Source organism: Cyanistes caeruleus, chromosome 1 (genome assembly GCF_971803275.1).
Source record: "Cyanistes caeruleus chromosome 1, bCyaCae1.hap1.1, whole genome shotgun sequence".
NCBI lineage: Eukaryota > Metazoa > Chordata > Aves > Passeriformes > Paridae > Cyanistes > Cyanistes caeruleus.
In genome coordinates this window covers 86,961,487-86,975,861 of record NC_141701.1, presented here as the reverse complement: position 1 = coordinate 86,975,861, position 14,375 = coordinate 86,961,487, and the positions used below count along the sequence as shown (strand labels likewise).

Below are 14,375 nucleotides of genomic sequence, written 5' to 3'. Positions count from 1 at the left end.
TTGGTTGCTGGAGGTAAAACACTCAATAAATAGCTAGTTTTTCTTAATTAAGTAAACGATTTAATCTTTAAGCTACTTTGCTTAACAATGTCATCATTAAAATGGCAATGGGCTTTGAGGTCTTTATTCATCTTGGTATGGCATCCTACCTTTGCTCCTATTGTTTCATCCTGTTTACACAGAAGTTTCTGCAATTCAGTCTGGTAAGAGCAAGATACTAACCAAGGAACTAAAGCTCAAAAATAGCGTATGGCCAAATCTTTGAGTCTATCTTAATATGTTCCAATCTATCCTCCCCTTGAAGCCACAGAAAGCACTTCAGTAGGATGCAAAATGGTTCCTCTGCTAGGTAGAAGCAAGATGAGCAAATGTATTTTTAAATATTATTATTATCTATTTTGGAAATGATGCTTTTAAAAGCCAGGACATGCTAAAATTATTCAGAAAATATGTATTTTACTAAATCATGCTCACTAGCATGCTAACATGATTTGGTAAAAATTAACACATCCTTTTTTTCTGTCAAATAACCATAGGACTCAGCTGAACACAGCTAGAAAAGGCTCTATTTAAATAGTGGGGTTTTTCCTCTCCTGATTTTCCAGTGTACAAGTTAAAACAAAAACAAAGCAAAAAATACTTTGGCAGATGGACTCAGCTATCAAACCTGGAACTTTCCCATGCTTCTTTTTCCACACTTGTGCATTAACCACCAGCCCCTCACTGCAGACTAAGCCCATGACCAAATCTTGGCAACAGAGTTCTAGCCTGAGATGCTGTTCAAAGCAGCCACAGGTTAAGGTCAAATTCTCTGTTATACCTAAACTGTGCTCCATGCTTTGTCACATTATCTGGTCCTTTTGGGGACCTCCAAGATACCCCTGCAGATTTAGAGTGGCGTCAAGGTCCCTGTCATTTACCCTTGAATAGAAAGGCCTTTGCCAGAGCCAAGAAAAACTAGAAAGCAGCAACTTTCTGGCCACACCTCCTTCCTAACATCATCCCTACAGAAAGGGGCGGGGGGAATAGATAGGAAACGCCACGCTCCTGCACAGAGCGCAGGAGGATTTTCCCGTGACTGTTTCCATAAGGCTTAGTGTGCCCTTTTCTTGGCCAGAGGGGCATAAACAGGGCCCCAGACTAACAATAAAACCAGACCCTCCCTGCCAGTAAGGGAAGGAATAGTTGGTAGCACAAGTGCTTTTTCTGCAATGTTTAATTTTCCCAGCTCACTGGGTTGCCTTAGCACACAGGGAGAATATGCTGGTAATAGGTGGGACCATCAAAACTTTCTGTGGGAGTCCCCAAAGAGGAAGTTTCTAACTTGGCATTTTCATTGACAGAGACTTGTGGGGTCCCTCTGCCCTGATCTGCAAGACAGCTCAGTACCAGAGGCCTTGGCAAGCAGATGGCGAGAAAGACAGTCCACTGACTGCTCTGCATTGCCAGGAAAGTTGACAAAACCAAGTAATACTGTTCTACCAAAAAAAATAAGCATGACATACCTAAGCCATTATAGATCTGAAGACTGTCTAAATATTTTTCTTTACTGGAGGCAATAGGCTACATTCATCTATAAGGTATCACCCAGGCCCTCCACTGAGTTCTGTTAAAGAAAAGCTTTGTGGTCCATAGCACTTAAACCATTATTGGTTTATACTTTTTTTTTTTTTTCCTTTTATAAAACAGGAGTAATGGTACAATATATTAGTTGTATTTCACCACAATTTGCAGAAAATTATAGGGAAAATCAACTGAAAGGTTATCTCATGGAAAAAAGTAGAAAGAGTAACATTCATTATGCATCCTTGAATGTCTTTAAATTAAAGGGCATGTCTGCTTTTAAAGACTGAGTAGCTTTCAGAGGCAAAATAAGCTAAAGGGATGTTTATCTACAGTAATACCTCCTTGACAAATATTCAAAGGAATAATAAAAATAGCTGTACAGTTTGCTCCAGTGACTTTTGTTCCTTTAATGAAATGTACACAAATACCCTCATCCATCGATTGGATGCACCCCTATCTGCTGTGTGGCCTGCACTGACAGTCTGTGTGTCCCCTCACTCCACTACAGATGAATCTGTAAGCTTGACAACTCAGTTCTCCTCTGGAGAGAGGCTGGGAACAGAATCAGTGCCATGGTACAGTGACCCACTGTTTCTTTAGGATACCAGTGTTTTGTAAAAGACACAACTCTGGAAGAAAACTAAAGAAGAAATGGATATATCACAGTATATGTATTCTGTGATTCCTTTCAGTTCTTCATTCTAGCTCTGAGAAGTGATTTCCCACTCGTGTGAATGAAAGTGATTCTCTGTTAGAAGAAGACAGGAACGAGATGATAACAACTGGAGGGAAAAATTAGGCATAACAGGGCCTCAAGTTTAATTTATTTGCATGGTATTTTAGTTTGTTTTCCACTTTGAAAGTAGTTTGTGTTTTTCCTTTAGAAGCAGGATTGATGGGTTCTCTTTTAATCTAAAAATTGTTAGTCTAAAGTAAGAATGATAAAAAGAAGATGGATGAAAACTTAATGTGTTGAGTCAGCCTTCACCTTCTTTCACAACCCTTAACTTTCAAAAATTCAGGCCATCAAACAAAAATTGTTTGCATTGAAAAGGGCTGCTCAGGGCTACTGCAGATTTGTGGGTGAGCTCTCTATTTCATGCTACATCCGTAAGGCAGTTTACTTCTATCTCTGTTTACTTAGTAGTTTACAATAAATAGGTGATAAATTCTGAGAGTTTTCTTGCATGAGAAAATGTAAAAGTCGCATACTTAACTAATACAGTTTGTTGGGATATTTTTTTTCAATATTTCCCGACCCGAATGCAAGAGCTATCCAGCCTGTACAGTTCCAGTTTCCTCCTCCTCCTCCTCCTCTTCCATTTAGCAGGGCTCACCTATGCTATTTACTGCATCATTGCATCCAAGCCAAACTTGGTTACTGCGGCAACTAAGTTTTTCTTCTCAAAGGGTCACAGGGAAACACATCCTTCAGGATCCCCTAGTAACCGTCAGCCGCCAGGACTGGGGAACATCAACACTGAAATGCCTGCTTTCCATCGCTAAGGCAGCGCCGCCTGCGCCTGCAACAAGGGGGGCAGAGTCTAGTTACATTCCTGACCCACTTTCACATCCCTCCCTCCTCCTCCTCCTCCTCCCTCCTCCCTTCCCGAGCACAGCAGCAACCAGCAGGGCAGCAGAGCCTCCATTTAGCAAGCCTCGCACACCCGCAGCCCCCGAGCTGTCTCCTAGCAGGCAGCGGCAGCGCAGGTTTCCCCAGCAGCACGGGAGGAGGGGACTGCGGACCTCCGGGAAAGGAGGGAATTCCCTCTCGTTCCCCTGGCTGTGCGGCGCTGCTGCTCCTGCCCTTTGTCCGGCCCTTCCACGGCCCGCATCGACGCCTGCACCCGCAACAGCTGCAGCGGGAGGCTGTGCCCCTTCCCTCTGCTTTCCCGGCCGCTCTTGGACGAGTGTTCGGCTTCCTCTGGCAGCATCCCTTCCGCCGTCCCCTCGCCCCCGGCTTCGCCTGGATGCGCACACCTGACTGTCCCGCTCCCCTTCTCGCCCACCTCCTTTACGTAACCTCGCCATTCCTGTCCCACTCTCAGGCTCCTGGGGCTCGTCCCTTTCCCCAGATAATTGCGACACCTCCCGCCGCCTCTCCAAGTGGCGGGCAGGCAGGTGAGTAAGAGGAGGGCGCTCCGTCTGTTCCCCTGGCAGGGACACTCCCTTTCCCTGGGGCAGCTGAGAGGGATTTCGCCCCACGCCGGGGCCTACACTGCCCCCACCTCATCCCGCCAGCGGGGCTGCCCGCTCATCCCCGGCCTTGCGCTGTGGGCAGCCGAGGCCTCTCCAGGCCGTGGCAAGGCCCTGGTGTTTGGGCAGGGGGTGTAGGCAAGGCGGGGGCAGGTGGCACCCCGGGCTGCCCGCCTTTGGAATGGGGCAGGGGCTCACGAGGTCCGGGACGGGGGCTGCCACCCCGGCTCCCGGGCTCGGCCTTTCCTGGCTCCCTTCAGGGTGCACAGCCCCGCCTGAGGCAGGGAGGGAGGACGGTGGTCCCCAGAACCGCCGGGTCCCTGGGCAGGTGCTGGGTTTGGGAGCTCCCTGCACGCCGAGACCTGGAAGGGGCAGCTCCCCGAGGATGCAGATGTGCCGGGCCTGAGGGCACTCCCGGGGTCACAGGGGAGCCCAGCTGCTGGCACACGCACCAGCCCACCGTGGTGGCCGCCAGATGCACTAATAGAAGCTTTTTTTTTCTTTCTTTCTCTCTTTTTTTTTTTTTTTTAATGTTTATTTTTCAGTTCTGTTATTGCAAAATACCAGCTATGACCAGCTCCTTCCTGTGGAGCCCAGCCTGCAGGAGTGCCCTGGTTTGTGCCAAGGAAATGCTCCTGTCCCACAGTTTTAGACACCTGCCGGCTGGGGACCTGGGCTGATGCTGGACAGGCAGCCCTTGGCAAATAAAAAGAAAAAAAGAAAAGAAAAAAAAAGGAAAAAAAAAGTGATTTCCCACCTCCTCCATGGTGAAAAGGAGCCTCAGTTTTAAGGTTATGACTTAGATTTCATGTGTTTCTCTCTCAACCCCTTTTTTGGGGCTCTTTTTTAGGGTGGTGGAGATGGGAACAAAAAGAGCCATTTAATTTCTGAATGCTAGAAGCGTCTGCTTAAAAACTAGTTCACTGTTCTTTGTCCTTGTATAACTTAAACCCACCTGTTTTCAAGTTTGGGCTTGATACATATTTCTGCTCCATTCCTGTAAGCACTTCAGCACATGTTACACATATGCTTACATCTGCGGAGTCCAGGGCCAGAATCTTCAGTGTCACCCTAAATGTTTAGTGCTGTACCACATTTACAAACCTGGCTGAGTAATAGATTAATAATGACTCAAAATAACATGACACATAAACAGCATATTATTTCCATCACAGCGAAAACAGTGGTTTTCCAGATACTCTCTCTCTATGTAAATGTGCATGTAGCAGAGGTCTAGGTACTCAGTATGAAGTACATTTGTGTTTTTAATTATTAAATTTGAACAACTGAATGTTCATACTTCTCAATTAACCTAACATTTTACACATAAAAAGGCCACAAAACTTATTTATTATTTATGTAAGCTTTAAAATACCATGCACTGTCCTGTGTGCTGCGAGTACTAAGCTGGTAGCATTACCTCAAGCATCTTTAAACTTTCCTCTGCACTAGGGAAGAGTTACACACCTGCAGGGAGGTTTGCAAGGACACAAGATTGCACACAGATTATTTCACTCCCTGAAAATGTGAGTGATTACACTGGGCTTCCCTGAATCTGCCATGACCATGAATGACAGTGACTGCATGCTATGAAGTGCTTTTGTCAGTGGCAGACGTTTAACTGGAAATGAGAAAAGAAAAAAATAGAAAAAAACCTTGCAGGAACCACTGAGAAAATCATAAATGCAGAATGTCAACAGTGATAGATATAAAAACTACTAAACTAATTTTTAGTGCAGCATTTTTCACTGAGATAAACAAATCTTGAGATTGAAATAATGTACACTTCTGAATAAGCAGCAGTAGCTGTGCTGCAAATGCATTTTTCGCCTTTTCAGAGCTTTTCAAGAAATTAAAATGCAGTGACTATTTTCAAAACAGTTTGATAGCTTATTGTTGAAATAGTAGCATCCTTATTCCCAATGTCAGAGGACACGACTAAAACAAGCTGCTAGGCTGACTAATGACCATGAGCAGAGTATGCCTTTTTTCAATAAAAGATTTTTATTCTTACTAGGCTTCCAGAATTCTATCCAAATCACAAACTGCAAGATATTTTCAAGAAGACACGTTTTGTCTGGATTTGTTGCATGTAATATTGTGTTGTAGTATTTTATAGTGTAGATTTATTAATTTAAAAGCTTGCTTGGGGAGCTTTTTTTGATATTCTCTACAGGTAGCAGAGAAAGGCAGGTGAAATTGTGTGATGCAAGTTGGTACAGCCAGTAAGCCTAGCTGCACTTGCTCAAATTTAAAGGTGTTTTGCAAGGATGTATTTTCTGTACTGCAAGGCAAGTTTTAAGATTAAATCTTTGCCATATCTGCAGCAGCAAAGGTGACAACCAAGTAGTTGTAATAACCTGGTCAAGCACTCTCCTGTGGTGAATCCCAGTTATAGATTGAGTGGTTTGCTACAGAACAGATACTGAAATCTTGTTAGCAAAGTGATGAAGCAGATGGACACGTAGGAGGCTTTGGGAGGCACAGAAGAGTGTGGAGGGGAGGCTGTCCTGGGATGCTGGGATGGCACAAGGGAGCACGAAGCCCAAGACAGTTACTTTTATTCAGGCAACTACTGCAGCCATAAAAATAGGTGTGCGAGGGAATGTCTCGGGAGAGCCTTTCCCAATCAGCAAGGCGTGCCTCGAGGCACACCGTCACCAAGGGTGAGGTGCAGAGGGGCCCTGCTGTAACAAGAGGCGTGTGGAGGATCCTGAGGACAGAAGGGAGCAGGAGGAGCTAGGCTGCAATTGAAATGGCTCTCCTTGTCTCTCCCCACTTCCCTGCAGCTTCCAGCCATGCTGCCGGCCACGAGGCAAAAGCCTGAGGGTTGGGGTGAGAGAGCCTGATAGATGTGGCAATGTTGGGGGTGTAAAAGGGGGAGGGAGAACAAGGGATAAATAAGCCCAAGCAACCCCTATTTCGTACTTCTTTTTTCAAAACAGACATTAGGGCCTGTCTTTCCTGCGCTCAAGGATTTTTTTCCTGATTTTTTGTTTTTTTTTTTTTAAACCCTGCTGTAACTGCTGCTGATGTAGGCGAGTCCAGCAGCAGCCCCCACTTGACCTTGCCTGGTTTGCCTTGCAATGAGGCTGAAGTTGCTTGGCTTCGCTGCTTTTTTACCTTGGGACAGGTCAGAAACACTAGCTTGAGGTAAAAAAAATGCACCTCTTTGCAAGGCAAAGGCAAGGCCTCACTCTGCCTCAGCCATCTCTCTCAGTAATTTGAAGTTCAGCAAGTACCTGCCCCTAAGATGAATGTTGTGCAGCATTCCCAGGCATGCCCCACCTCGAATGCCAGCCCAATCTTCCTCCGGGCCCCAACACAGCATCAACAGCCTTCTCCCTCCTGGAGCAATTCATGGGCTACTGATTCATGCTGCTCTCCCATCAGCAAGCAGGGAGATGTCTGCGCCATCTCCGGCAGCTGGGTTCAAGTAGTTACCCAGGCAAAGTTCTTGCTTGGAAAGAAGGTCTTTTTCTCTCTCTGCTGGCCCCATTTCCCAAGATTTATATGACCAATTTCTAAACTCTTCTTAATTGCAGAGATAAGGTATTTAAAACATATGTGCTTCCCGTAACGCTGTGTGCCTCACAAGCGTTATGTGCTTCAAGTGCTGTCTGCCTCTTGCCCTGTCTTCGTTCACAGAAGGTGCTCATGCATATGGAAACAATCAGGCTACCCAAAAGACAACACACTTGATACTGCTAATTACATGGAGTAAACACCACTGGGACTATAACTGGTCTCTAGATCTGAAGTCCGTGTTTTGCTGCTGAGCTGAAGAAGAAAGTCTATTATGTGCATTCATATTATAGCCAGTGAAGTCCCTGCTGCACATATTGCTGATTTCTCTACATGCTACATGGCGCAGAGCCAAGGAATTGTAGTGCAAACAGGATTTTATAACCAGCGTTATTTAAGGATGGGCAAACTGTGAAGCTCCAAAAGTTAATGATTGTAGTACACTTTCAATTAGTTTTTATTGTCAAGCTTTATTTCAGGGCACTAAAGAGCTCTTGCGATGACAAGCAGGAGTGTGTGGGAACAGGCGGGAATACAGTAGGCATTGTTATTCTCTCTGATTTATAGATCAGAGAATAACCTATCTGGTTGACAAGTTACCTTTTCCCTCTCATGTTAGGTGAAATTAATCTCTGTGTTGAGCTCCCCCCAGAAAATGCATTTTAGCAGTATAAATACAGTGTCAGTCATCGTATTTCACAAATGGTACACATAAGCCCCTGTACAGAAGTAAATACCACCTTTTTTCACTAAGGATATCTGTATGATTTTTGTTGTTAAGACAATGTATCTTACAGTAGCCCGATGCAGAAGTCACTGAATGGATTTAAAAGTACCAACTACGTTTTAATGACTCAGAGAAGGAACTTCTGACAGGATGCTTTCTTTTGAAACACGAGTATACACTGAAGTCTACATGCCATAAGGTTCAAAGTCTGGATAAAGGCAGGCTGTGCATGAGCAATTACAGTGACAAAGCCTTGCCTTGTATGATGAGCATTAAATTCACCACTTCAGCTCCCTCCCTGTCCCTCTGAAGCCACGGGACAGAGCTGTGTGTCAGCTGAAGAGCAGCAATGGGTAGCAGCTGAGTTTTGCCTGCTTTTCCCCTTGCAGAGGACACAAGTTTGGGCCTCTACCCAGACACTGATGGATTTAGAGGGTGATGCTATGTTTGAAACGCTCTCAGATTTGACTGAGAATGGGACGGCAGACTTGAAACAGATTACAGGGAAACTGACAGAAAGAACAATTACGTAAGTCTAATTTACTTAGGAAAGGTAAGGAAAAAAAATACCCACCAGAAAGCCAATCCAAACCAAAACAGACACTTTGTAAAGTATAGGTAGAGCTGGGTCACAGACAGGTGTCCAGCTTTAGCTGTCAGCTGAGGGAGGTGGCTGCTGTGGCTGGCTCCTTCTCCGCTGCCCCAGGTTACTGCTTCAGCGGCTGTGCTGATACAGCTGTTTGTCTAGCTGCCCTTTAAGCCAGTCCTGTGAAATGATCCACTTCAAAGAAAAGACATGCATTTCAGGGAGAATGCATGGTGGGGACTTTTTTAACCCAAAGCTCCTTAAAAGAAGTCTTTGGAGCTCAGCTACACAAACAGTTGACTTGGTGTTGCGGGACAGCAATCTCTCTCTGGATTTGTGGGGAATGAGGGGGAGCTACACCAAAGGGCCCTGCTACAGTCTGGACGGCTGTGTGTCTGTAACCTGAAGTGCTCCTCTTCTTCTCAAGTCCACCAAAACCATAAAGTGACCTCAGGCTTGCCTGTGTTGTGCATGCACCCACAGGGTGGTTGCTCTGTGGCTGGCTGCCATCCTCAGCACAGGGCACTGCGGCACTTCCTTTGCACCCACCAGTTTTGGCAGACCTAGCCTACACTGATCTTTGCCAGTTAAGCTATATCGTACCAATTTCAAAGTTTAAATAATGGCAGTGCTATGCCCACAGCATTTTAAATGTTAGCCAGGACCTAATGCATTAGCACCAGGCTCATTTCCATGTGAAAGCTGGCATGTGACAAGCCAGAGGATGAACTTTTGGACACTGTTACCCTGCACTTACGCCACAGACATTCATGTAAGCTGTGGCAGGAGTTTCTGTCTCTAGCTCTCCCTTGGTGCCAGAGGTTCCTGCTGCTTCAGATCCAGGGAATAAGCTGTGGGTTGACCACTTCCTGTCATTTGGTGGCAGTTTGTAATGTTGAAATGCTGGGCCCCCTCTAACCTACCTCATTTAGCCTGAAAAACTGTGAGAAGCATTTAAGCACAGCTGAGCAGAGCAGACCTGAAGGGATGCTGGGTCAATAGACTTCTCAGGCAGCACCTCAGCTTGGGAGGATATGCATCTGTAGCCCAAGTCCTCTGTGCAGACATTGTTAAATTATCTTTAGAGGGTTTATTGCAGACAATTGTTGCTTAGTACTAGCATGAAACCACACAGCTCCTCCTTTGGGCTGGCATTGTCCTCCAGCTGTGGGCAGCTATTCAGATCATCCATATGTCTGCTGAAAATGGGTACACAGGACCTTGAGTGAGCTGAGTGGGAGGTAGCTCACCCATCTTTGAAACTCAGGTAAGCTGCTTCAGTGCTGATTGCAAACCAAAACATCTTCATGGGGAAGCTGAAACCAAAGTGAGTCCTTACCCGTGGCTTTCTTACTGCTACCTTTGGAGCCACCACATCCTTCTCTTGCCAGGAGCACCTCTCAGTTTAGAAAGTGGCAACAAGTGACAGTGCTAAGCACCGACAAGGGTGTCTCTCAGTGTTTGTGGAGGAAGGGATGAATTTATGTCAGGGTTAAAATTTGCTCTTTGAAAGCAGTGAACACCAAAGGGTCCACCTGAGGAGAATGTTCCTGGCGTGCTGCAATTTTGTTTCTTACCTACGTTTCTTGTGGAGACAAGCCCCAAGGAATCTAAAGACTTGGCTTATTTTCCTGATCCTGCAGCAGATTCCCTGCCTTGCCCAGCCAAGAGCAAGTCATTTAGGATCACATTTTCAAGCATGGGCTTTAATTTTAGCCCTGTAGCTTGAGATATCCAGAATCTGTCTTACATGTGTATTAATCACTTACAGCTCTAGCCAAAATTAACAGAAACTGCCTGTACCCAGAAGTGCACTGAAAATTAGATGTTACTTAAAAATACAGGGCCAGGTCTGTCTTACTCAGCTTGCTCATATGTTCACTGGAGGCAGTAACACCTGTCCAGCTGGGGATACATCAAGATTAATTAATTTTTTTAAAGCATGTGGAATGATTAATTCTTTTTTTTAACATTATTTGCAAATGTAGCGGAGAGAGGATCTTGGAGCATTGTTTGTCTTGTTTGGATGTTTTTATTGGATTCAAGTAAGGATAAGCATTACCTCCTTCATCACCAGGCTTGCTGACCATAAAGAATTTGGTTTTGCTTTGAAGGATTAGGGCATGAGATTTTGGTTCCTCTCACTTGTTTATGGCACGAATTTGCTACACGTAAATCACTGCAGGTCAGAACATTGCTGTTCCCTTAGCACAAGGCAAGAGAGCACAGAATCACTCTTTAATGTTGTGCAATTGGACAGGATTTGGCTTGTCCTGATTTTGTGTTTGGAGAAGTCAGGCTGCCCTTTGTGCTTGATGTTTTACCTCTTTTCTCTTGAAGGTCCAGTGGAGAAATCTGACTAGGTGCGTTTGCATCACTCACTCACTGCCTGAACTTTGTTTTGCTGAAATTAAAGTACAGCTTCCTAGTCTGTGGCTCACCGTGGGATTTCCCAGTGTTTCACCAGGCTGCAGTCTGATGTACTCTTCAAATACTGAAAAAAGCATTTGTTACGATCTTTACACCTGGTCCAAAGTGCATGTGGCTGTAAGGTGGGCCAGTTCAGGGGAGAAATCCAGCTCAGAAAATGACGGTTTCTGGTTTGCAGTCAGTTTAGTTTTGTGTGGTTCAGGTTTGATGGTAGAGCTGAGCAGCAAGGGCAGGAGCAGGAGATGCAGAGTCAAGGCCCGGTCCTTCGGGTGGCCTTGTGAGGAGGTGTTAGCAGAAACTTACGCAGTCTTACTGCCCTCTGTCTCTTCATTTCTCTTGCTGCTGTCTCTTGGGGGGTGGTTGGGTGCGGTGGCAGTAAGTTAATGTTACTCAGTAGCCAGGAAGTGATGGGGATAAAGACCCGTGTTCTGCCTTTCTGATCCCAAGGCTATCCCCCTCCCCCCTTCCATTCTTTGGTTAACTCAGTAAAGCTACCCCGATTCACATAAGCTAACAATCTGTTTGAGAAGAAACAATTAGGCCCATAGAAGTTGTTGACATCTTATTTTCATTTTTTTCAATGGCATAATGGGTGCTCCAGTCCAGCTTGTCCTTTTGTGTTCTCCATCCCAGGCATTCCTCCCAGATGCAAAGTCCCTGTGAGGCTAGGGACAGAACAGTGGCTCCCCAAACATTTTGGACCAAGGGACTGCTAGTGACACTTAGCATTTCTCACAGAACACGATGTGGCTGCTGAGCAGGCTATTAATTGGAAACACTGCTCAAACCAGGCAGGCTCCCCAGGCCAGCTGCGGGCCACTTCCCGTGCCTTCAGAGCCTGAAGTGCTGGCAATTGCTGGGACCAGCTGTAGGGGCTGGGGAGGATGGAGTGTGGTGGCAGGAGGCTACAGGAACAGCTCGGGTGTCTCTTCCAGGAATTTGGGCGCACACTCCCTGCTTCTTCTTTCTCTGTGGTCTTTTGGAGTTCAGCTTAAATCAGATCTGAAAAACAGCATCCTGCTGCAGAGGAGCCAATGGTCCTGGAAACAGATTCCTACTATAAAAAATCTTACGGGAGCCAGATGCCCCCGACCCTGACGGAGATTGATCAAGTGGCTGCTGCTATCACCTTTCACTTTGCTTTGGCAAGGGGGGGAAGCACGGAATGATGGAAAGTTTCAGGTGGTACTTCCAGAAAGTATTTAAGGGTTGTTGTTTGGTTTTGTTTCGTTTTTGTTTAAGTGCTGCAAAGAGGAAAGAATCATTCTACACCACACAGTGCAAGCACAAAGACAGAAAGCGAGGAGGACAGTGGCTAGCAAGGAGCAGTCACTCCCGAGGAGCAGCCCTTCCCTGAGTGCAGCACGCTGGAGATGTGTGCTTTGTCAGGGGCTGGGTAAGTTCATCGCCATGGAAAGGAAATCTATTAAACGTGCCTCCTGGAGGGATGGGAGGCCCTGCGACAAACCTCCCGGGACAGGGGGAGTATTTGGCCAGAGAACCGCTTCGGAGAAAAGAGAGAGAGATGTTCGGGTGTGCCAGCACCAGCCCTTGCAGAAGCGGCGCGCCAGGCCTTCCCGCGGGGTGTTTCTGCAGCGGAGGAGGTGTCCCACCGCTGGCTCCGTGAGGGACTGCCGCTGGAAGCGGGGCCGGGATCGGCGGCCGGAGCCGCCCGGGCGCTCCCGGCAGGTGCTGCCCGCGCCGCCCCCGCGCGCCGCCAGGGGGCGCTGCGCCGTGCGCGCCTCCGCGCCGCCGGGGCCGCGCCCGGGCCGCCCCCGCGCCGCGGGCACCGAGCGGCCGCAGGGGACAGGGACAGGGCAGCGGGGACAGAGAGCATCACCCCCGGCACCGCCGTGCCGCCCTGCGCCGAGCATCCCTGTTAAAGACACCGCTGGGCACAAAGGCCAGAGCAGGCTGAAACGAAACTTTCTTGGAATAAGTAAATAGCAAGGGTTTATAGCCTGTTAGGCTAGCAGAGCGTTTGCTCGTCTTGCTGCAGTTTGCAGTGTGTGACCAGATACGGGTGGATGCTTCTTGCCTTCCTTCCTCTTTATATTTCCAGTCTGGGAAACAGCAAGAACATAGTGAAAAGAGTAACAACATCAGAGAGACAGAGAGAGGGGAAAAAAAAAAAAAAAAAAAAAAAAAAAAAAAAAGGATGAGGCGGGCCGGCCCAGCGGCCAGCCTCAGGAGATGGCGAGACAGAAGAGCTATTCATTCTGAGAGCCAGTTGCTCTTCGCCCTGCTAGATTATAAATTGGACACCTTAGTAAGAGCTGATCCTCCAGGAGCCCCACCCAGGGCTGTGCTCATGCGCTTCACCAGTGGAACGTAATCCCATTTCACTAGTGATGCCTGTTACTGGATAAGCACATGTGCAAGCGTGGCAGAAGATACAAGGCAGAAGGAGGCAGCACTCTGGCTGTTTTCTGACTTGTCAGTTTAAGAAAAGAAGATAAGAGTTTTGGGAGAGAATGGGGAGGAGGATGGTTTGCGCTAAAATGTGGACACTTCCATGACAATGCTAGCTGTCTTACCAAATCATTAAACTGGCATAATGTTTGTTTTTATATTTTTTTTGCTTGTTTTCTCAGTTGTAACTCAAAAATGCTGTCTCTCTGTTATGATGTGCCAGCCCAAATGTTGCTGCTGGAATCAAGCACTGGAAGAGCCTGGCAAGATATAACCCCACCAAGGCAGAGGCTTGGCGTGGGCCTCTTTGGTGATTCCAAGTTTCAATTCTGATGGTTTGCTTGGCCACTTATTTATTGTCAGATTAGCCCAAAGGTCTGAATAAATTTAGGCTGATTTCAAGTCGACTGGTTGTTGCAGTGAAAATTTTATGGAAACTGTTGTTTAACATTTCAGTGAAGTTTTATCAGCTTTGGCAAGACTTCCAAGCTCTTCAACCTTCACACACCTTTTAACCATTTGAAAAGTTGCCTGCCTGGCATTTGAAATGCACAAAGTTACTGCCAGTTGTCATCAGAAAAAAACGCCTGATATGGGCATATTTGTGCTGAAGAGAACAGGATGACTTATTATGAACCTGTTTCAGTGCCTCTGAACGGTATCCCTGCTCATACGTGCACATTCTTCCTCCCAGGCAAGACCAGCTGGAGGATTCATGGAATGCTAGATGCATCACGAAAATTCTGCATCGTCAGGGCATTTGTTCTGAACAGTGTGCAGATACGTGTGTGGTTGGTTCACACTATTGGGGCACCTCCGCTTTGCTTCCCTTGGAAGGTGGTTTAAACATAGTTAGACACATTGCAACTGAGCAGTGGTCTGGAAATGAAAAAGTAACATGGGAGTGCAGCCTAAAAACAAGGTCCCCTCCCT

The 14,375-nt window shown here is 46.6% G+C and overlaps 1 protein-coding gene and 1 long non-coding RNA gene across 2 annotated transcripts in view; one reads left to right on the top strand and one right to left on the bottom strand.

Annotated features, from left to right (window-relative positions):
• Window positions 1-4,044, bottom strand: part of RREB1 (ras responsive element binding protein 1) — a 138,270-nt gene extending 134,226 nt beyond the window's left edge. The window contains exons 1-2 of the mRNA XM_086901021.1: window positions 3,795-4,044; window positions 2,904-3,089 (exon numbers count right to left, since the gene is read on the bottom strand). The gene's annotated coding sequence lies outside the window, so the exon portion shown is untranslated. The remainder of the gene's footprint in view (window positions 1-2,903; window positions 3,090-3,794) is intronic.
• Window positions 4,045-12,285: 8,241 nt separating this feature from the next.
• LOC111924035 (uncharacterized) lies at window positions 12,286-13,849 on the top strand. Its single transcript, XR_002861423.2, has 2 exons — window positions 12,286-12,426; window positions 13,625-13,849. It is a non-coding gene; the product is annotated as an uncharacterized LOC111924035 (long non-coding RNA).
• Window positions 13,850-14,375: the final 526 nt, after the last annotated feature.